This window comes from Moschus berezovskii, chromosome 17 (assembly GCF_049115385.1).
Source record: "Moschus berezovskii isolate FMDL1 chromosome 17, NW_MosBer_1.0, whole genome shotgun sequence".
Taxonomy (NCBI): domain Eukaryota; kingdom Metazoa; phylum Chordata; class Mammalia; order Artiodactyla; family Moschidae; genus Moschus; species Moschus berezovskii.
Window position 1 is genome coordinate 79,092,801 of NC_142476.1, and position 25,417 is coordinate 79,118,217.

Genomic DNA, 25,417 nt, shown 5'->3' on the forward strand with positions numbered 1-25,417 from the left:
TTGGAATGGGATTTTTTTTTCAACCATAAAATCTTGACTCTTTCTTTCTAACCATTCCAACACAGTTCGAGGATGACAAATACTGCTGGGTGGTCCAAGATGTTAATTCAGGTTTTCCATAACCTCTTACAGAAAAAAAAACGAATAAACTTTTTGGCCAACCCAATATGTCCATGACTGTCAAAGCAGGATGCACACTAGAATTATCCAGGGATTTTTAAAATATGCCTTGCCTTATCCCTTTCCTCCTCCAGCTCACCTCTCTTCTAATCCCAACTTTTAACTTTTTTCTTTAAGTTCTTTAAGTTTGCTGTTGTTTTCAGATCTCTTAGAAAATCAGATAAAGTCCCTAAGCCTTCTCAACAAAAGCTCATAGATACAAAGGGTCACCAACAACTTCAAAGGACTCCTAAGTCATCTGAAACCTATACAACAAACACAAGAACTCATGATTATTTCCAGGGATTAATCTAGGTCTTGTGGGTTCTCATGGAGCCCATATGAAGAAAGACATGCAGAATTAGAAGCCCATCTTAATAAAAATGATTAAAAATGACAATCATCAATTAATATCAAGGCTTTGAAAGAGGCTAGTATGAGAGACCCTTCAGAATAAGCTTCATTAGTTATTCCCTTTCTGATTGTATCATGTTACTCCCAAGCCTGACCTTAAAAAACAATGAAAAAAAAAAAAAACCTCAATGATTTGAGTAAACTAAGCAATGAACTTGAGTCAATTAGCTAGGAAGGCACTATGACTCAGACATTCTGGCAAGCTAAATTTGGGGAAAATTTCTAATTCTTATTCACATTGTAATTGGATGACCCAATGCCATATTTCTTTATGTACTAAAGATCTTTTAATTTTCTTTCTAAGTAGTTCCAAAGAAAGGTAAATATATAATGGAAAAATATAAATAGTATTAATAGTAACATGACTAAATACATCCCTAAATAGAGAAACATCTCTTTTGTATTTTTCTTTCATGGAAGATGATTCAGGAATTACTGCCCATAAAGTGCTACCATCCTTGGCCCCCAGTGATCATGAATGCAGTATCAATTGCTAAATCCTATCAATGATGCAGACAAATATTTTGCACCTACCCCTTAGAATTTATGTCGATACTGTTAATACTACTCCACCTGTGGGAAACAAGCAATAACCTTATCACTACTCTCTCTGGCTCCAGTTTTTTCTCTCAGTATTCTATTTTTCATCATTAAATGACTTATTCACAACCTGCTTTCTTAGTTCAGAAGTATAATTTTGATCTTACCATTAACTATTTAGCAACTCCTTATTGTATTGTTTAAAAAAACTTCTCTATAATATGTATTAAATCTTTAGCATATACCTGATACTTGTATGCATTTTTCATTATTCATATCAAAATCAAGTAGGGTATTACTTATTACCCTTATTTTACAGATGTGAAAACTGAGTCTTAGAAGCAGTTTGATCACAACTCTGTGGCAGAAGTGAGATAGCCAGGAATTAAACAAGGACAGTCTGTTTTCCTTTCAAGACCTGTGCTTAACCATCATGTTATACATTGAAAACAGAATACCAAATACTTGCCTTCACTTTACTTTCCCAAATTTATTTTCCACTGTGCCACATCACAGTGCTTCCAGTGATGCCAAATTGAACTATTCTATGTTCACCATCCTTAACCTAGTCTCCATTATTAGGACTGTGTCCATCTTTGTCCTGGGATTTCTTTATTACAGTATTCAAACACTACATGAGAACCTACAATAAATTCCAGGTGCTCTGTTTCCTATTTCACTTCTGAAAGTAAAGCCTTCTTCCTCTGAACTGCCTTAGTCTTTTTATCTAGTCTACATGCACAATCAATATCTATTTTTATCTGACACCTTAACGTTGTCCTTGATTGCATATTACACTTCATTTGTCAATATCCTACGTGAGCTCCTAGAAGGCAGAATGTTCATCTGATTTATCTCTGTGTGCCTCAAAGCACACCGTATCTTCTCCCCAGTGGATGTTTAATAAATATTGTTGAAAGAATGGGCGCAGCATAGACAAATATTTATTTTACTCTCTAAATCTTGTAATATTAACTCCCACTGGCAAAGATCCAAGATGTGTTCCATGTCTTCATGGGTTCTTACATACAAATGCTATAATCAGTTAACTAAAGATATCATTATTCATAGTTCCACAGAACAATAACCATTATTTTCTGTCTTTTACAAGAATTCTGGGGTACATCCTACTACCTACTTTCATTATCACTCACTTACCACTGAGGTACAAGATCAGAAAGCCAGGACTCAATGCAATATAGGTAATAATACTGGCGTTTAGAGATTGTCTTCAGGTTATTATTCAACAGTATAGGAAACATGGGGTTGCAAAGTGTCAGACACGACTGAGCAACTAACATAGGAAACAGGGGACACTGAGTATTTCAAGAGATGAGCTTAGATTCTCTCTCTTAGATTCTCTGGACTAGAGGAAGCCATTCAACACAATAAAAATAAAACAAAATAATACTGTGCAAAGACCTGGTAATGATAGTCAGGTGTATGATAATCCTGCTTTTTCTCCTGACTTCTGGCATTTGAACCTAAAACTATGAAATTTAATTTATGTATTTGATGAGGAAGGGGAGGTAAAATCCCTATTCTAATTGTATTTCAGCAGTTACAATGGGTTTTGAGTGGATTTTGAGTCACCTATGTATTCTGAAAATTAGCAATGTGTTTCTTTAGCTCTGGATCTAGTGTGATTTCCAAGGTTTCTATTATTTAGCCTTAATTTCTTACCTCAGAGCAGATTTTAGAGCTTGCCAAGTTTAACCCAAAACTTTGCATGGGCATTTGAAAAGTTCTTTATATGTTTTGTGCTTTAAATAATTTTAAACTTCTAAAACTGCTCCCAAATCACAGTAGAAATTAAGTGCTTCATAAACCAAAGTTCTAACTAGGTTTTCAAGTCAATCCAGTGAACTCCATTTAAGGTTCTAAATGTAATTCAAATCAACCTGCATTCTGAGTTTACCGACTGACACAGAACATTCTCTTGTTTATCATTTATACATTATCATATAAATACTATCATTTGTAATACAGTTTTCAAAATTATGTTAAGTCTCAAAGTAAAATTAAATGCCATATGCAGTCTTAAATATTCTTATGATAATAGTTGTTATATTTACAACTATAGAAATTGGTTAATATTAATGATTTCATTCTCTGATTATAAAACAGAAACATTTTCAAAATGTCATACTGTAGAAAAGAACAAGATGGCAGAGGAGTAGGTGGACATGGAGTACATCTCTCTCCACGGATGCATCAGGAATATACCTTCAGACACAGAAGTGTATGCAGAACACCAGCTGAGAACGGACAGGAGTACCTGACCAGAGGAAAAGAATATATAGACCCACATAAAACTCAATAGGGTGAAGGAACTAGGGGGAGAAACAGGAGTGTTAGTAGGACTGGACCTGCCCTCAGTGGGTGGGGGAACTGAAGCAGGAGTCTGATCCCCACATCGGGGTAACTGTCTGAGTCAGAGGAGAAACATTTAAGGCTGAGAGTGAAACAGCTGATCTGTGGCAGCCTAAATGGAATGAGAATCAGACAGTCCTTGCCACAGCCACACATACCACGGACAGAGACGCAGGTCCCGTGGAAGCCACAGAGGCTGGGGGCTGGAGTTTGGAGATTGTGGAGTGATCCCAGGGCGAGGGCTGCTCTTGAATGTGGAGAGACCAATCCAGGGGATGTGAGGGAGGAGATTGTGGGGGGAAATGCCTGTGGAGGAAAGCTAGGCAGCTATGGAAGCAAGGAGATGCTGCTGAGTCACGCAAAAGGGGTGGAGCCATCACCATAGCCTCTCTCCCCCTACACACGAGCATCAGCAGCTGAACAATACAGAGGACAGCCCATCAAATGCCTGATGCACTGAAATACAGAGCAGGACAACACCCAGTGTGCCCCTTTAAGTGACTGATGGATCTATCTACATAGTAGGACCCCACACAGGGTGCCCCTTTAAGTGCCTGACGTGCTGATCCACAGAGTAGGACCCCAGTCAGGGGGCCCCTCTATGTGCCTGAGGTGCCGAACAACAGAGAAGGACCCCAGGCAAGGGATCCCTCTAAGTTCCTGAACGGGCGGAGCTACGGAGAAAGACTGGCTAAAGATGCCTTCTGATTGCCAGCTACAAAAGGCTCAAGAAAAGACTCTGATAGGGTCATAACTCCTGTGGCGGAGGCAGTCCATGTCCCAGCATACTTGGCATGTCAGTGTCCTCACAAGTCAAGCAGCTCCACCACCTTCATGCTCAACTCGCACTGGGGCAGAGCTGCCACAGGGGGAAAAAGTCTTGCATCTGTGTGCGCAGGGTTGCTTCATTAGTGTCCAACTCTTTGGGACACTACAGACTGGCCCTGCCAGGCTTAAGTGTCAGGGAGGGGGATTCTCCAGGCAAAAATACTGGAGTGTATTGGCCAATACTGGTTGCCATACCCTTCTAGAGCACTATATTTCCTGCTGCCTTAGCCGCCAACTCCCCTGAGTACCTGGTGCTGCCAGAACCCCTGTGACCCAAGCAGCTGCACCCTCCACACCTGGCCCTCCCTGGGGCAAACCCTCCAGGGCAGCCTCAGGAGCAAATCACAGTGGACAACCCACATGCAGAGGTGGAAATAAAACCACAGTTGAAAGCCAGGGGCAGTGTGGTTAAGGAAGAAGACCCAAAACCTTCCCACAGGCTGTACAAGTTGCAGATTAAATCCACAAAATTAACTCAGCAGACTCTAAGGAATATATAAAAGGTCATTGAGAGCTCCCACAAAATAATACACACTAGTTCTGATAGCTGTGGACATTGGATACACTGGAGTAGGACCAGATAAGAATCTGAGGTGCCTTCACAGCAGGTCCAGAGATCAGCACAGTGTTGGAGGGCATCCTAGGGAGGTGAGGTGGACTGTGACTCCCAGTGAGGGAAAGGACTCTGACAGCAGTGACTCAAGAAACACATCTATTATTCTTATGTTTTGACTTGCTCTGTAGTTTCTTTTGGATCTTTTTTCTTTTACCCCCTGTGTTATAGTTGTTGACTTTAATGACATTATGAAATCTAATTAAGCTTTTGAGCTTTCTTTTTTTCTCAGTCATATTTTTTTATTATGTGTAAACCTCTGTCTCTATATTAGCTTTTGCATTTCTGTGGAGTTTTCCTTTTCTTTTTTTCCCCTTTTTTAATTTTTTAAACTTATCATTATTTCTACAATTATTGCTTTGTTTGCTTTTCCTACTGTTCTTTTCCCCTTGCAGATAATCATTAATGGATATAAATCTTCTTTATCTACCTCTATTTACATTTGCATATCTATTCTTTCTTTCCATTCCTCTCAACACATGTGTTAGTTTTATTTTCATTGCTTTATTCCCCAATTGGCACCTTGCTTTGTTTTGTTTTCCTGTTTGTGCTTTAGTTAGCTTTGTTCAGGGAGATATAAAATTTGATTTTCTTTGTTCCCCATCTCATTCTCTGTTGCCCCCTTCTTCTCTTGCCTTCAACATTTCCCAGCATTAGGGTCTTCTCAAATGAGTCAGCTCTTCATATCAGGTAGCCAAAGATTTGGAGTTTAAGCTACAACATCAGTCCTTCCAAAGAACATTCAGAACTGATTTCCTTTAGGATGGACTGGTTGGATCTCCTTGCAGTCCAAGGGGCTCTCAAGATTCTTCACCAACACCACAGTTCAAAAACATCAATTCTTTGGCACTCAGCTTTCTTTATAGTCCAATTCTCACATTGATACATGACTACTGGAAAAAAACACAGCCTTGACTAGATGGACATTTGTTGGCAAAGTAACGTCTCTGCTTTTTAACACGTTGTCTGGGTTGGTCATAACTTTCCCCCCAAGGAGTTCAGTTCAGTTCAGTTCAGTTCAGTTGCTCAGTCATGTCCGACTCTCCGCGACCCCATGAATCACAGCATGTCAGGCCTCCCTGTCCATCACCAACTCCCGGAGTTCACTCAAACTCATGTCCACAGAGTCGTTGATGCCATCCAGCCATCTCATACTCTGTCGTCCCCTTCTCCTCATGCCGCCAACCTTTCCCAGCATCAGAGTCTTTTCCAGTGAGTCAACTCGTCGCATGAGGTGGCCAAAGTATTGCAGTTTCAGCTTTAGCATCAGTCCTTCCAATGAACACCCAGGATTGATCTCCTTTAAAATGGACTGGTTGGATCTCCTTGCAATCCAAGGGACTCTCAAGAGTCTTCTCCAACACCACAGTTCAAAAGCATCAATTCTTCGGCGATCAGCTTTCTTCACAGTCCAACTCTCACATCCATACATGACCACGGGAAAAACCATAGCCTTGACTAGACAAACTTTTGTTGGCAAAGTAATGTCTCTGCTTTTTAATATACTATCAAGGTTGGTCATAACTTCCCTTCCAAGGAGTAAGCGTCTTTTAATTTCATGGCTGCAATCAGCATCTGCAGTGATTTTGGAGCCCAAAAAAATAAAGTCTGACACTGTTTCCACTGTTTCCCCATCTATTTCCCATGAAGTGATGGGACCAGATGCCATGATCTTTGTTTTCTGAATGTTGAGTTTCAAGCCAACCTTTTCACTCTCCTCTTTCACTTTCATCAAGAGGCTTTTGAGTTCCTCTTCACTTTCTGCCATAAGGGTAGTGTCATCTGCATATCTGAGGTTATTGATATTTCTCCCAGCAATCTAAAGGAGTAAGCGTTTTTTAATTTCATTGCTGCAATCAGCATCTGCAGTGATTTTGGAGCCCCAAAAAATAAAGTCTGACACTGTTTCCACTGTTTCCCCCATCTATTTGCCATGAAGTGATGGGACCAGTGAGAAGTGAGAAATAGATTTAAGAGACTAGATTTGATAACAGAGTGCCTGATGAACTACGGATGGAGATTAGTGACATTGTACAGGAGACAGGGGGTGAGATCATCTCGAAGAAAAAGAAATGCAAAAAAAGCAAAATGGCTGTCAGAGGTGGCCTTACAAATAGCTATGAAAGAAAAGAAGCTAAAAGCAAAGGAGAAAAATAAAGATATACCCAATTGAATGCAGAGTTCCAAAGAATAGCAAGGAGAGATAAGAAAGCCTTCCTCAGTGATCAGTGCAAAGAAACAGAGAAAAACAATAGAATGGGAAAATCTAAAGATCTCTTCAAGAAAATTAGAGATACCAAGGGAAGTTCAGTTCAGTTCAGTCGCTCAGTCGTGTCCGACTCTTTGCGACCCCATGAATCACAGCATGCCAGGCCTCCCTGTCCAACACCAACTCCCGGAGTTCACTCAAACTCATGTCCACAGAGTCGGTGATGCCATCCAGCCATCTCATTCTCTGTCATCCCCGTATCCTCCCACCCCCAATCCTTCCCAGCCTCAGAGTCTTTTCCAGAGCGCATGAGGTGACCAAAGTATTGGAGTTTCAGCTTTAGCATCAGTCCCTCCAATGAACACCCAGGATTGATCTCCTCTAGAATGGACTGGCTGGATCTTCTTTCAGTCCAAGGGACTCTCAAGAGTCTTCTCCAGCACCACAGTTCAAAAGCATCAATTCCTTGGCGATCAGCTTTCTTCACAGTCCAACTCTCACATCCATACATGACCACGGGAAAAACCGTAACCTTGACTAGACAGACCCTGGTAGGCAAAGTAATGTCTCTGCTTTTTAATATGCTATCTAGGTTGGTCATAACTTTCCTTCCAAGGAGTAAGCGTCTTTTAATTTTTTGGCTGCAATCAGCATCTGCAGTGATTTTGGAGCCCAAAAAAACAAAGTCTGACACTGCTTCCACTGTTTCCCCATCTATTTCCCACAAAGTGATAGGACCAGATGCCATGATCTTTGTCTTCTGAATGTTGAGCTTCAAGCCAACCTTTTCACTCTCCTCTTTCACTTTCATGGGAAAATTTTATGCAAACATTGGCTCAATAAAGGACAGAAATGGCCTGGACCTAACAGAAGAAGATACTAAGAAGAAGTGGCAAAAACAAACAGAAGAACTATACAAAAAATATCTTCATGACCCAGATAATCACAATGGTGTGACCACTCACCTAGAGCCAGACATCCTGGAATGTGAAGTCAAGTGGGCCTTAGGAAGCATCGCTATGAACAAAGCTAGTGGAGGTGATGGAATTCCAGTTGAGCTATTTCAAATCCTAGAAGGATTCTTCAATATATGCAAATCAATCAATTTGATACACTATATTATCAAATCGAAAGATAAAAGTCATATGATAATCTCAATAGATGCAGAAAAAGCCCTTAACAAAATTCAGCACCAATTTATAATTAAAACTCTTCAAAAAATGGGCACAGAAGGAATGTACCTCAACATAGTAAAGGCCATATAGGATAAGCCTGAAGCAAACATTATTCTCAATGGTGAAAAACTGAAAGACTTCCCCCTAATATCAGGAACAAGACAAGGGTGTCCACTTTCCCCTCTATTATTCAACATATTTCTGGAAGTCCTAGCTACAGCAATCAGAGAAGAAAAAGAAATAAAAGGAATCCAGATCAGAAAAGAAGAATTAAATGCCTCACTGTTTGCAGATGACATGATATTATACATAGAAAACCCTAAACGTAGTATCAGAAAATTACTAGACCTAATCAGTGAATTTAGTAAAGTTGCAGAATACAAAATCAATACACAGAAATCACTTGCATTTCTATATACTAACAATGAAAAATCATAAAGAGAAATTAAGGAATCAATCCTATTCACCACTGCAACAAAAAGAATTAAATATCAGTAATAAACTTATCTAACGAGACATAGATCTGTACACAGAAAATTATAAGACACTAATGAAAGAAATCAAAGACGACCTAAACAGATGGAGAGATATTCCACGTTCCTAGGTAGGAAGAATCAATATTGTGAAAACGAATATACTACCAAAAGCAATCTACTTATTCAATATGGTCACTATCAAATTACCAATGGAATTTTTCACAGAACTAGAACAAAAAATTTTGCAGTTCATATGGAAACACAAAAGACCCCAAATAGCCAAAGTAGTCTTGAGAAAGAAAAATGGTGCTGGAAGAATCAGCCTTCATGACTTCAGATTATGCCACAAAGCTACAGTCATCAAGACAGTATGGTACTGGCACAAAACCAGAAATATAGACCAATGGAACAATACAGAAAGCCCAGAAATAAACCCATGCACCTATGGGAATCTTATTTTCTACAAAGCAGGCAAGATTATACAATGGGGCAAAGACAGATTTTTCAATAAATGGTGCTGGGAAAACTAGACAGCTACATGTAAAACAATGAAATTAGAACAGTTCCTAACACCATACATGAAGATAAACTCAAAACAGATTAAAGATCTAAATGTAAGAGCAGAAACTATAAAACTCTTAGAAGAAAACATAGGCAGAACACTTGATGACATAAATCAAAGCAAGATCCTTCTAGAGTAATGGAAACAAAAACAAAAGTAAACAAGTGGGACCTGAAGTTTTGCACAGCAAGGTAACTATAAGCAAGGTGAAAAGACAACCCTCAGAATAGGAAAAAAGAGTAGCAAGTGAAACAGTTGACAAAGGATTAACTTCCAAAATATATAAGTAGCTCATACAACTCAATGCTAGAAAAACAAACAACCCAATCAAAAAGTGGGAAAAGGGCTTAAACAGACATTTCTCTGAAGAAGACATACTGTTGGCTAAAAAATACGTGAAAAGATGCTCACAATCACTCATTATTAGATAAATGCAAATCAAAACTACAATGAGATATTAATTCACACCAGTCAGAATAGCCATCATCAAAAAGCCTACAAACAATAAATTCTGGGAAAGCTGTGGGGAAAAGGGAATTCTCTTGCACTCTTGGTGGGAATATAAATTGATTCAGCCACTATGGAAGACAGTATGGAAATTCCTTTAAAACTAAGAATAAAACCACCATATAAGCCAGCAATCCTAAGGCATATACCCTGAGGAAACCAAAACTGAAAAAGACACATATATCCCACTGCTCATTGCAGTGGTATTTACAATAGCTAGAACATGGAAACAACCTAGATGCCCACTGATAGATGAATGGATAAAGAAGTTGTGGTACATGTACAAAATGGAATATTACTCAGCCATAAAAAGGAACACATTTGAGTCAGTTCTGATGAGGCTGATAAACCTAGAACCTATTATACAGAGTGAAGTGAGTCAGAAAGAGAAAGACAAATATTGTACTCTAATGCATATATACAGAATCTAGAAAAATGGTATTGAAGAATTTATTTACAGAACAGTAATGGCTGGAAAAGAGTCTGATGCTAGGAGGGATCGGGGGTAGGAGGAGACGGAGACAACAGAGAATGAGAAGCCTGGATGGCATCACCGACTTGATGGACATGAGTTTGAGTGAACTCTGGGAGTTGGTGATGGACAGGGAGGCCTGGCGTGCTGTGGTTCATGGGGTCACAAAGAGTCGGACATGACAGAGCGACTGAAATGAACTGAACTGAACTGAATGGCTGAAACTCCAATACTTTGGCCACCTCATGCGACAAGTTGACTCACTGGAAAAGACTCTGATGCTGGGAGGGATTGTGGGTGGGAGGAGATGGGGACGACAGAGAATGAGATGGCTGGATGGCATCACCAACTCGATGGACATGAGTTTGAGTGATCTCCGGGAGTTGGTGATGGACAGGGAGGCCTGGCGTGCTGTGATTCATGGGGTCGCAAAGAGTCGGATAGGACTGAACAACTGAACTGAACTGAACTGAATTGAGAAACAGACATGGAGAATAGACTTACGGACATGGGGAGTGGCGAGCAGAGGGTGAGATATATAGAAAGAGTAACAGGGAAACTTACATTACCATATGTAAAACAGATAGCCAAAGGGAATGTGTTCTATGTCTCAGGAAACTCAAACATGAGCTATCAATCTAGAGGGGTGGGATGGGGTGGGATATGGAGGGAGGTTCAAAAGAGAGGGGATATATATATATATGGCTGATTCATGTTCAGGTTTGATAGAAAACAATAAAATTCTGTAAAGCAATTATGCTTTAATAAAAAATTAAATTTGAAAAAGTCGTATTATACAATTGATTACTTTTTCTTAGAATCTATAACTCATGAGCTGAAATTGATCTATTAGAGGTCTTTCAGTTCAGTTCAGTCACTCAGTCATATCCGACTCTTTGTGACCCCATGGACTGCAGCATGCCAGGCCTCCCTGTCCATCACCAACTCCTGGAGTTTACTCAAATTCATGTCCATTGAGTCGGTGATGCCATGTAACCATCGCATCCTCTGTTATCCCCTTCTCCTCCCACCTTCAATCTATCCCAGCATCAGGGTCTTTTCAAATGAGTCAGCTTTTCGCATCAGGTGGCCAAAGTATTGGAGTTTCAGCTTCAGCATCAGTCCTTCCAATGAATATTCAGGACTGATTTATTTTAGGATGGACTGGTTGGATCTCTTTGCAGTCCAAGGGACTCTGAAGAGTCTTCTCCAACACCATATGTGGCATGCCCCAAATTTCACATGCTATTAGTTTCAGAACTGGTATGTAAACCCATGCAATCTATTTTCAGAAACTGTCTAACCTCTGCATTCCAAAGAGAAGGTCTATGGCCAAATGCCTAGGGAAGGTGGCTTCCTTCACCCAGAAATAATTGCGATTTCCAAAAGCCCCAAAGTCCCCAGGTCTTAGTGCTGAATTTCCCCCACAATGGCTGTAAACGGTGGCTACTTAGACTCATCAATGCCCAAGCAATTGTTCTGTAAAATTGTTCCCATCTTGCTCAAAATAATGGCAGGACAGGGGAAAGAGAACAATTAGCACCCCTCCCTGGGAACAGAGGGTGTCCATTTCTGTGCTGCAGGACTTGGCAAAATGCCAATACATCAGTACCTGTCCACCCACTGCCTTGTTTTATCCTTCATTTCTTCTTTTTCTTTTACAACTGTGGTAAGAATATTTGAGATGAGGTCTATTCAACAGATCTTTAAGTGTATAATTTAGTGTTGTTAACTACAGGTACAGTATTGAACAACAGCCTCGAGAACTTATGCATCTTGCATAGCTGAAGTTTGATAACCACTGAACACTCTCTGTGTCCTCTCATTACTCACACGTCAAATGCTAAGCCCCAGTGCTTAGGAGATGGGGCTTTGAGAAGGTGCATTAGGAGATGGGTGCTTAAAAGAGCATTAGGAGATGGGGCCTTGAGGAGGTGCCTGGGTCTTTAAGATCCCTCATGTATAGGATTGGTGGCCTTATGGAAACCACAGAGAGGATTTGCTGTCATGTGAGGATGTGGCAAGAAGACAGCCGCCATCCATGAACCAAGTAAGTGTGCCCTCACCAGACACCAAATCTGCAGGCACCTTGGTCTTGAACTTGCCAGCCTCCAACTGTGTTTTTTGCTGTTTGCAAGCTACCCAGTCCATGGTATTTCTGTTATATGGGCCCTAATAGACAAACACAAACATCACCTCATCATCTCCCCTCCCGTGCTGCTTTTTTAGTCCGCGTGTTACCAGCAGAAACAAAACAGTGACTCTCACGTTGCTCTGAGTCCTTAGCAAAGCTATTCTCACCATTAGAGATTAGTTCATCAGACAGTCTTGGGTACAGGAGTAAAATGGGAAAAATGTTACTTTGTCAAGACCATATCTGGCCATTCTTTCTAAGTTTTCTTCAGTCAGTGATTATTGTATTTTTCCCCCTCAGCCATTAAATGTTCTGTTTCTTTGCCTCAGACTCATCCCTTCGTCATGGATACTTGTTCCACAGCCAGTGTTGTACACACACCAGCTTTGATTCTGTCCACTGTTAGTTAATTCTCACCCTTTAATCCCCAATCTGAATCTAAAACTCTAAATATTTATATATGACTCTTTGTGACACCATGGACTATACAGTCCTTGGAATTCTCCAGGCCACAATACTGGAGTGGATAACCATTCCCTTCTCCAGGGAATCTTTCCAACCCAGGGATCAAACTCAGGTCTCCCACATTGCAGGTAGATTCTTTACCAGCTGAGCCACCAGGGAAACCCTTATATCTGTTAGATTGTACCATATAAGATCATTGATATATTAACTTGTCCTACAAAATATCAACATTATATGGTAAATGTTATATGACTGAGAAGAAAGCTGATCGCCGAAGAATCAATGCTTTTGAACTGTGGTGTTGGAGAAGACTCTTGAGAGTCCCTTGGACTGCAAGGAGATCCAACCAGTCCATTCTAAAGGAGATCAATCCTGGGTGTTCATTGGAAGGACTGATGCTAAAGCTGAAACTGCAATAATTTGGCCACCTCATGCGACGAGTTGATTCACTGGAAAGGACTCTGATGCTGGGAAGGATTGGGGGCGGGAGGAGAAGGGGACGACAGAGAATGAGATGGCTGGATGGCATCACCGACTCGATAGACATGAGTTTGAGTGAACTCCGGGAGTTGGTGATGGACAGGGAGGCCTGGCTTGTTGTGATTCATGGGGTTGCAAAGAGTCGGACACGACTGAACGACTGAACCGAACTGAACTGAACTGATATGACAACTGCATGTTGTTACTTTGGACATCTCAAAATATCGAAAACTCACACTCATGCCAAAAATTCATAGTTTTCCTTCTCAAAACAGCTTATCTTTCAGTGATTCATTTTTAATGAACATTAACCATTATCCATCCAACTATGCAAACCAAAAACCTAAGTATTCTTCCAAGACCTCTATCTCAACATGCAGGTCCAAGCCATCAAAAATTCTCACCTATTTTACACCTTGAAACTGTCATTCAAAATTCTCCATTCCTTGAATTATGTATTATCAATATCTTAGGTCAGGTAAACTTTCTTTTTTTCTAGATTGAGAGCAATAACCTATTAACCTAACTGGCCTGACCCCAATCTTTCTCCCCATGGAATTCAGAGAGAGATTTCTAAAATGCAAATTTGATCTTTTAACCACACAACTCCCACTTCCAGCAGGGTACTCTGTACAGCCCACTTTGCCAGTCTCTCATCCTCCTTCTCTATACTGGAGCACCACTGTGCCTTCCTTCAGTTAACACATTTAAATCTTCCCCTTCTACACGATCTTTGCAAATGCTGCTGTCTCTGTTTAGAAGATAATCTCCTTACCTTCCTCTCTTTTCTTTTCATTGAGTTATACCTGTTCATCTGTTAGGTCACATCCTAACTGTCCACCTCGCTTCCTCCAAGTTTTCCTCAGGCAGCTTTGCTTACTGCTGTTACGGAACTGTGTCACTCTCCCTCAGAGTATGTACTTGAGAATACTGAAAAAGTCACTCAGTCGTGAAATTTTTTTAGTTCATATTCTTTCTCACTAGTGTCCAAGTGCCATGAAAAAAAAAAGCAACTAGGCTTATTTTTGGTCCCCATAGTGCCCCGTGTGCTTAAGAATAAGGTTAGTGGCTGGTACAGAGTAGTTGTTCCGTATTTTTTTGAAGGAGGAAATAACCAAAGTACAAAAATAAGAACGATGTTGACAGGCTTTTCTGTACTTTAAAGTTCTACCCACAGCTCACTCAGACTTGCTTTAAACAGGTCAATTCATAAAACAGATGACTGATTTATTTTCTAAAATTCTCAGGATATTATAAGATCTAAAGGGCACGAGCCTAATTTTCACACACTTGAAAATATACATTTTTTGTTTTGTTTATGCTTTTGCTTTCCCTAACAATTCTCTCTCCACTCTAGCTATAAGAGGCCAAATATGTTTCCCCTGTTAGGCTGTAAGTCCTCTATTGCAGTAAATAAGATGTTAAATTACTTTCTTTTTTATCACCAATCAGTTCAGTTCAGTTCAGGCTCTCAGTCGTGTCCGACTCTTTGCGACCCCATGGACTGCAGCATGCAAGGCCTCCCTGTCCATGACCAACTCCTGGAGTTTACTCAAACTCATGTCCATTGAATCCGTGATGCCATCCAACCATCTCATCCTCTGTCGTCCCCTTCTCCTCCCACCCTCAATCTTTCCCAGCATAAGGGTCTTTTCAAATGAGTCAGCTCTTCGCATCAGGTGGCCAAAGTATTTATCACCAATACATTAAGTTAAATGAAAAGTATAAAACACATGACATCCATAATCCTATATGTTGTATCTTTAATATTAAATTTAAATTCCATTTAATTCCACTGAGATATTATCTATTGAGTTGGCCAAAAAGTGCATTCATAACAACTTATGGAAAAACTCAAATATTGTGGCCAACCTAATAATATAGAAAAGGACATCTTTTTTGGGTGTTAGTTCTAAAAGGTCTTGTAGGTCTTCATAGAACCATCCAACTTCTGCTTCTTCAGCGTTACTGGTTGGGGCATAGGCCTGAATTACTGTAATATTGAATGGTTTGCCTTGGAAACGAACAGAAATCATTCTGTCGTTTTTAAGATTGCATCCAAGTACTGCATTTCGGACTCTTCTGTTGACCATGATGGCTACTCCATTTCTTCTAAGGGATTCCTGCCCACAGTAGCAGATATAATGGTCATCTGAGTTAAATTCACCCATTCCAGTCCACTTTAATTCACTGATTCCTAAAATGTCTATGTTCACTCTTGCCATCTCCTGTTTGACCACTTCCAATTTTCCTTGATTCATGGACCTAACATTCCAGGCTCCTATGCGATATTGCTCTTTACAGCACCGGACCTTGCTTCTATCACCGGTCACATCCACAACTGGGTATTGGTTTTGCTTTTGCTCCATCCCTTCATTCCTTCTAGAGTTATTTCTCCACTGATCTCCAGTAGCATACTGGGCACCTACCGACCTGGGGAATTCCTCATTCAGTATCCTATCATTTTGCCCTTTGCAGCCATGAAATTAAAAGACGCTTACTCCTTGGAAGGAAAGTTATGACCAACCTTGATAGTATATTAAAAAGCAGAGACATTACTTTGCCAACAAAGGTCCGTCTAGTCAAGGCTATGGTTTTTCCAGTGGTCATGTATGGATGTGAGAGTTGGACTGTGAAGAAAGCTGATCGCCGAAGAATTGATGCTTTTGAACTGTGGTGTTGGAGAAGACTCTTGAGAGTCCCTTGTACTGCAAGGAAATCCAACCAGTCCATTCTAAAGGAGATCAGTCCTGGGTGTTCATTGGAAGGACTGATGCTAAAGCTGAAACTGCAATACTTTGGCCACCTCATGCGACGAGTTGACTCACTGGAAAAGACTCTGATGCTGGGAAAGGTTGGGGGTGGGAGGAGAAGGGGACGACAGAGAATGAGATAGCTGGATGGCATCACCGACTCTGTGGACATGAGTTTGAGTGAACTCCAGGAGTTGGTGATGGACAGGGAGGCTTGGCGTGCTGTGATTCATGGGGTCGCAGAGAGTCGGACACGACTGAGCGACTGAACTGAACTGAATAATATAGAATGGCAAGCCACTCCAGTACTCTTGCCTAGAAAATCCCATGGACAGAGGAGCCTGGTGGTCTACAGTCCATGGGGTCGCTACTAGTCAGACACGACTGAGCAACTTCACTTTGACTTTTCACTTTCATGCATTGGAGAAGGAAATGGTAACCCACTCCAGTGTTCTTGCCTGGAGAATCCCAGGGATGTTGGAGCCTGGTGGGCTGCCATCTATGGGGTCGCACAGAGTCGGACACGACTGAAGTGACTTAGCAGCAGCAGCAATAATAGAGAATAAATAACTATGACTATTCATACTGATTTTAATATAATTATCACTGCTACATACATTTATTTGTCCAAATCTTTTTGTGACCCCATGAACTGCACCCCACCAGGCTCCTCTTGTCCATGCAATTCTCCAGGCAAGAATACTGGCGTAAGTAGCCACTTCCTTCTCCAGGGGATGTTCCTGATCCAGGGATCAAACCCCAGTCTCCTCCACTGCAAGCAGATTCTTTACCATCTGAGCCACCAGGGAAGCCCAACACATACATTTCCATAAGTCTAAATTGTCAATATTTCCAAAGGAGATATAAAAGATTCATATGTTGATTGTACTGAACCCACCAATGTATAGGAAGGGACTCTCCACCATTGACTAGACGGACCTTTGTTGGTGAAGTGATGTCTCTGCTTTGTAATATGCTGTCTAGGTTGGTGTGTGTGTGTATATATAACTGGATCACTGTGTTGTATACCTGAAACTAAAAAAAAAAAAAAAAGGAAGGGACTCTCTGAGAGGCAAGTTAAAGATTTTTATAGCAGAGGGAAGAAAAGCAACCATTACATCACTTACTTTCTTTTCTTGCTAAAGCAGGATTGTTCCCCCTGATATATTTTCTAGTACTCTTTATTTCCAGTCCAGTTTCACATGATTTAGGCAGTAAGGCTGGTACAACTTCTCTAGAGAGATAATTTCCTGCAATTTAATATGTTTCTTTATTAGGATGCTTTTCCCTGGTGATCAGCCATTGTATATATTCATTAAATAATTTTGTTATATATGGTCATTATCTAAGAGTAAAATGTGCAAAGTTCTAACTCATAATGTATAGGATAAAAAGTAATAAATTACTATTAGTAGTAAAAGTATTATCATTAGGAAATAATCTAAAGGAATGCAATGGGCTTGAGTTTACATTAGTACTCTGTACTGTGTTTTTCCTTCATAAATTTATAGTTCTGGGAAAACATTAAATATTATCGCTCCAAAAATGACTGAATTTTCTTATAGAGTAAGGTTATGTGAATTAAGTTGAATACCTCAAAGAAGCAGCAAAATGCTAGCGGATACAAATGAGTCAATAACATATGCTAAGGAAAAATCAGTTTAATTGAATAGACATATAATCCTTCATTTCATTTTATTAAAATAATAGTCCTTTCATGTTTCCTGACTAGTCAGTATTCTTTTGAAATTTATTTGTTAACTGACTCCCTTGAACAGAACAGAATTAGAATTATGGATTTATGACACGGTGGTTAACCACAATCAAGGTATGACCACAAACCAGCAAGTTTTCCATTTACTGCACTGCATTTAAATATCAATCCAATAGAACATTGTGTGAAACACAAATAAGCATCTCTCTGTTCAGCAGAACATTAAGCTGATTATACAAAATGATTCTGGTCAGTGAAAGAGTGGAGTACTAGGTTAAGAAAGATGTTAGACAGCAGGAATGCAAGTGATTTATTATCAATGCAAGCACTTTCAGTAATGGGAGGTCTCACTATACAAGTGCTTTAGGGGCACTGCAATGTGATAAAAGCATATTAAGAATGCATATCCAAGCTGATGTAGAACCTCAGAGAAAATGGTATTTTTTTAACTGCACAACTTCTAATATAAAGTATATTATGAGACATATTATGTAGCTGTGCCTTTTGTAAATATCTAAATATGTAAAATTGTTGTATTCTCTTAATATAAAAATTCTATTTTATTTATCTTATATTGTCTCATATTAAGAGACATAATTTCTAAAACATTATTTAATTTTACTAAGGCACATGGTATCAATAATTATAATTTCAATAGCCCTTTTTCATGGTGGAAGACAGATTCTGACAGTTTCTTAATCAACTTCGTAAACCTCTGCCACATACTTAGTAAGAAATTATCCTTTGAACTGTTTTATCCTAGGGCTGTGCTCCAAATTATAATTACTTTCATCAAAACTGTCCTTTAATTTGCAGCTGAATAGTAATTTTCATCAGGAGGGCCTATAGATAATACAACAGAATGTGAATCTAAGTGTTCAGAAAATTTTATTTTAAAAATGAGTAAAAGAACAAGGTGTTCTTGTTTGAAGTAGGTAGTTGAGGTTAACAACTTTGACCTCTCATCAAAATCTGCTGAACAATTTCAAAATAGTATAGTAAAGTAAAATTGTCAAGACGCTAAGCTTAATGCCAGCCTTTTAAACATATTTTTACCAAAGTTTTTAGGAAATCAACATTTCATAGTAAAAATCAAGAAGGCAAACTTCCAGTTTGGAAAACCAACTCGGTGAGGAATGTCCAGATAAAAAATGACAGGTCATCTCCAATGAAAGGCTCTCCAGCTCCTTCAGTTACAGGTTCTTCCTGGATGGATTGCCAACGAAAGTCTGTATCTTCTAAGATACCACTTAGAGACATTCCAAACCACATTGTTGTTGCTGATCAGTCACTAACTCGAGTCCAACTCTTTGAGACTCTGTGGACTTCAGCAAGCCAGGCTGCCCTGTCCTTCACTGTGTCCCAGAGTTTGCTCGAATACATAACTATTGAGTCGGTGACGCTATCTAACCAGCTCAACCTTTGCCACCCTTCTCTCCTTATGCCTTCGATCTTTCCCAGCATCAGGGTATTTTCCAATGAGTCTGTTTCTCAACTGAGGTGGCCACAGTATTAGCACTTCAGCTTCGGCCTCAGTCCTTCCAATAAGCGTTCAGGGTTGATTTCTTTGAGGATTGACTAGTTTTGTCTCTTTCAAAGAGTATTTATAAACAAAATAATAATTTGTGGAGAGTCCCTATCTTCACACATTTTACCTCTTAAGGGGTTGAATGTTACCCTAAACAACTTGCTACTGATGTTTTATCCTAAATGAGACACAAAATTAAATACTGGGTGCTTTATCAAATGTTTTCCCAAACATTACATTGTTTGATTCTTACCACATTGTTCTGGAGTAGGTATTTTCAGAATTTAGCCAGTTTCTCAGGCAACATGTATTTCAGTTCAGTCGCTCAGTCATGTCTGACTCTTTGCTACCCCATGAATAGCAGCACACCAGGCCTTGCTGTCCATCACCAACTCCTGGAGTTCACCCAAACTCATGTTCATCGAGTCAGTGACGCCATCCAGCCATCTCATCCTCTGCCATCCCCTTCTCCTCCTTCCACCATCTCCCAGCATCAGGGTCTTTTCCAATGAGTCAGTTCTTCACATCAGGTAGCCAAAGTATTGGAGTTTCAGCTTTAGCATCAGTCCTTCCAATGAACACCCAGGATTGATCTCCTTTAGGAAGGACTGGTTGGATCTCCTTCCAGTCCAAAGGACTCTCAAGAGTCTTCTCCAACACCACATTTCAAAAGCATCAATTCTTTGGTGATCAGCTTTCTTCACAGTCCAACTCTCACATCCATACATGACCGCGGGAAAAACAATAGCCTTGACTAGACGGACCTTTGTTGGCAAAGTAATGTCTCTGATTTTTAATACGCTGTCTAGGTTGGTCATAACTTTCTTTCCAAGGAATCTTTTAATTTCATGACTGCAATCAGAATCTGCAGTGATTTTGGAGCCCAAAAAAATAAAGTCTGACACTGTTTCCGTTTCCCCATCTATTTCCCATGAAGTGATAGGACCAGATGCCATGATCTTAGTTTTCTGAATGTTGAGATTTAAGCCACCTTTTCCACTCTCCTCTTTCATTTTCATCAAGAGGCCTTCGAGTTCCTCTTCCCTTTCTGCCATAAGGGTGGTGTCATCTGCATATCTGAGGTTATTGATGTTTCTCCCAGCAAACTTGATTCCAGCTTGTTCTTCTTCCAGCCCAGCGTTTCTCATGATGTACTCTGCGTATAAGTTAAATAAGCAGGGTGACAATATACAGCCTTGACATACTGCTTTTCCTATTTGGAACCAGTCTGTTGTTTCATGTCCAGTTCTAACTGTTGCTTCCTGACCAGCATATAGGTTTCTCAAGAGGCAGGTCAGGTGGTCTGGGTTTCCCATCTCTTTCAGAATTTTCCACAGTTTATTGTGATCCACACAGTCAAAGGCTTTGGAATAGTCAATGAAGCAGAAACAGATGATTTTCTGGAACTCTCTTGCTTTTTCTATGATCCAGGAGATGTTGGCGATTTGATCTCTGGTCACTCTGCCTTTTCTAAAATCAACTTGAACATCTGGAAGTTCATGGTTCACATATTGCTGAAGCCTGCCTTGGAGAATTTTGAGCATGACTTTACTAGCATGTGAGATTAGTGCAACTATGCGGTACTTGGAGCATTCTATGGCATTGCCATTCTTTGGGATTGGAATGAAAACTGACCTTTTCCAGTCCTGTGGCCACTGCTGAGTTTTCCAAATTTGCTGACATATTGAGTGCAGCACTTTCACAGTAGCATCTTTCAGGATTTGAAATAGCTCAACTGGAATTCCATCAACTCCACTAGCTTTGTTCATAGCAATGTTTTCTAAGGTCCATTCGACTTCACATTCCAGGATGTCTGGCTCTAGATGAGTGATCACACCATCGTGATTATCTGGATCGAGAAACTCTTTTTTGTACAGTTCTTCTGTGTATTCTTGCCACCTCTTCTTAATATCTTCTGCTTCTGTTAGGTCCATGCCATTTCTGTCCTTTATCAAGCCATTTTTGTACGAAATGTTCCTTTGGTATCTCTAATTTTCTTGAAGAGATCTCTAGTCTTTCCTATTCTGTCGTTTTCCTCTATTTCTTTGCATTGATTGATGAGGAAGGCTTTCTTATCTCTCCTTGCTATTCTTTGGAACTCTGCATTCAGATGCTTATATCTTTCCTTTTCTCCTCTTCTTTTTGCTTCTCTTCTTTTCACAGCTCTTTGTAAGGCCTTCTCAAACAGTCATTATACTTTTTTGCATTTCTCTTCCATGGGGATGGTCTTGGTCCCTGTCTCCTGTACAATGTCACGAACCTCCGTCCATAGTTCATCAGGCACTGTTATCTATCAGATCTAGTCCCTTAAATCTATTTCTCACTTCCACTGTATAATCATAAGGGGTTTGATTTAGGTCATACCTGAATGGTCTAGTGGTTTTCCCTATTTTCTTCAAGTCTGAATTTGGCGATAAGGAGTTCATGATCAGAGCCACAGTCAGCTTAGTCTTGTTTTTGCTTACTGTATAGAGCTTCTCCATCTTTGGCTGCAAGGAGTATAATAAATCTGATTTCGGTGTTGGCTATCTGTTGATGTCCAGGTGTAGAGTCTTCTCTTGTGTTGTTGGAAGAGGGTGTTTTCTATGACCAGTGCGTTCTCTTGACAAAACTCTATGAGCCTTTGCCCTGCTTCATTCCATACTCTAAGGCCAAATTTTCCTGTTACACCAGGTGTTTCTTGACTTCCTACTTTTGCATTCCAGTCCCCTATAATGAAAAGGACATTTTTTTTCGGTGTTAGTTCTAAAAGGTCTTGTAGGTCTTCATAGAACTGTTCAATTTCAGCTTCTTCAGCATTACTGGTTGGGGCATAGGCTTGGGTTACCGTGATATTGAATGGTTTGCATTGGAAATGAACAGAGATCATTTTGTTGTTTTTGAGATTGCATCCAAGTACTGCATTTCAGACTCTTTTGTTGACCATGATGGCTACTTCATTTCTTCTAAGGGATTCCTGCCCACAATAGTAGATATAATGGTCATTTGAGTTAAATTCACCCATTCCAGTCCATTTTAGTTCGCTGATTCCTAGAATGTCGATGTTCACTCTTGCCATCTCCTGTTTGACCACTTCCAATTTGCCTTGATTCATGGACCTAACATTCCAGGTTCCTATGCAATATTGCTTTTTACAGCATCAGACCTTGCTTCTATCACCAGTCCCATCCACAACTGGGTATTGTTGCTTTGGCTCCATCCCTTCATTCTTTCTGGATTTATTTCTAAACTGATCTCCAGTAGCATATTGGGCACCTACCGACCCAGGGAGTTCCTCTTTCAGTATCCTATCATTTTGCTTTTTCATACTGCTCATGGAGTTCTCAAGGCAAGAATACTGAAGTGGTTTGCCATTCCCTTCTCCAGTGGACCACATTCTGTCCAACCTCTCCACCATGACCTGCCCATCTTGGGTGTCCCCACACAGCATGGCTTAGTTTCATGGAGTTAGCCATGTGATCAGATTGACTAGTTTTCTGTGATTAAGGTTTCAGTCTGTCTGCCCTCTGATGCCCTCCCGCAGCACCTACTGTCTTACTTGGGTTTCTCTTACCTTGGACGTAGGGTATTTCTTCACGGCTGCTCCAGCAAAGGGCAGCTGCTGCTCCTTACCTTGGACAAGTGGTATCTCCTCACCGCTGCCCCTCATGACCTTGAACGTGGAATAGCTCCTCTAGGCCACTCCTGTGCCATCACCCCTGACCTTGGGAGAAGGGTAGCTCCTCTCGGCCACACTTTCTTAGCTTCTCTCAAATCATGTCTTATGCCCGCAAACCGCTTACTCCACCCACGCGTAGCCCCTCCCAAAGCCAGTTTCCTTGCGCGTCCACACCAGCTGCCCCTGCTAGATCTACGCCTGCTCCCAACCCGTGCACCACCACCCCCGCCCCCGTCTCTGCACGTGCACTCCCAGGTCTGGGCTGCCTCCGGTGTACAGACCAAGAGGGCAGAGTGCAGCAGGAAGGAGGGCGCAATGAGAGGAAAGGGAAAGCACCACGGAGGAAGGCCAGCCCAGGTCTTTGCCTGGTGAATCACCGGGTCTGGGGCATTCATTGATAAACAAAACAGATTCAGTCTCTGACTTCACAGAGTTTAAGGTCTATTAGAAAAATATGTAAGAGAGAAACCATAATTGGTAATCAAAATGATATCAAGTTTATAAGTTGCTGCCAAAAAGAAGAAACACAGCAAAGAAAGGAAATAAAGCTCAACCATATTTCCTTATTTCCCCAAAGGAGTATATCCAAGAAAGTGTTGATCCAGAGCTAAAATGTTGAATACAGATTTAGTCTCCTATATATATAACATGACACCTAGAATCCCTGACACCATCTCCCAGTAGCATGCCCACATACTAAAGCTAAAACATCAACCAATCAGGGGATCAAGGGAAAATCACTCACATTTTTCAGTGTCTTCCTGCTGTTGTCCCTATAACTGTAACACTTATTTAGAAAAGAATAAAACAACTATATGCTGCTAATATGTTAAGGTTTTACTGGGAAAAGAGTACCAATTTAATAACATATCTTGATGTATTCAAGAATTATATAAAAAAAAAACTTTGCTGGGCCACAGACATTTAAATTTCAAGAAAACCAGTGCTGTGCAATTTTTCCTTTGTAGTTACTTTCAGTTCCTCAAAGAAGCATTTGCTAATTTCTAGGCATTTCAATTCTTACAACTGAGTGAAGGAAAGAATAGATCAGAGTACAATAAGGAAAAATATATATGATTAAAGATTGTATGCCAATTGAAAAGAAAGAAGAAAAAGATTTGAGAAAAATGGTTATGCAAAACTCTGGGGACCTTCTTGGCCTTTTGGCTAAGATGAGTTGTAAGTGGCAGAAAGTGAAAAATAACTAAAGAGCCGCTTGATGAAGGTGACAAAGAAGAGTGAAAAGACTGGATTAAAACTCAATGGGTTTTTTTATATATATATATTTTTTTATTGGAGGCTAATTATTTTACAATATTGGTTGGTTTTGCCATACATTGACATGAATCCACCCCGGGTGTACATGTGTTCCCTCTCCCGATGGCATCCAGTCCCATCACTTTATGGAAAACAGATTGGGAAAAAATGGAAACAACAACTGACTGTATTTTCTTGGGCTCTGAAATCACTGTGGATGGTAACTGCAGCCACGAAATTAAAAGACACTTGCTTCTTGGAAGAAAAGCTATGACAAACCTAGACAACATATTAAAAAACAGAGACATCACTTTGCCCACAAAGGTCCATCTAGTCAAAGCTATGGTTTTCCAGTAGTTATGTATGAATGTGATAGTTAGACCATAAAGAAGGCTGAGCACCAAAGAATTGATGCTTTCAAACTCTGATGCTGGAGAAGACTCTCGAGAGTCCCTTGGACAGCAAGAACATCAAAACAGTCACTCCTAAAGGAGATCAACCCTGAATATTCATTGGAAGGACTGATGCTGAAGCTGAAACTCTAATATTTTGGCAACCAGGTGCAAAGAGTCAACTCATTGGAAAAGACCCTGAGGCTGGGAAAGATTGAGGGCAGGAGGAGAAGGGGGTGACAGACAATGAGATGGTTGAATGGCATCACCAACTCAATGGACATGAGTTTAAGCAAGCTCCCGAAGACCGTGAAGGACAGGGAAGGCTGGCGTGCCACAGTCCACGGGTTTGCAAAGAATCTGGCACGACTGAGCAGTTGAACAAGTGTAAAATTCTGGTGATTCAATGTACGTTGATGTTGTTAAGGAGAACTATTTTGGTCTTTTCTTTATTCCATGTCAGAATAATCTGATATCTTAATATAGTCTTAAAATTGCTGCATGTTTAATCTAACTGCAGAGGTCATGTTACAACTAAATAGCAAGTAAATTTAAACAGTCTGAGAGAGGCAGAATTTTGTTACAAGCAGGAACTTTTTTACTCCAGTCACATCAAAGAGGAAAAGATGATAACGATGAGATGAAGAAATGAAGCATATGAAACCAATATATTTGAATAATTGAGGAGAATCTTTCAAGTTACACTTT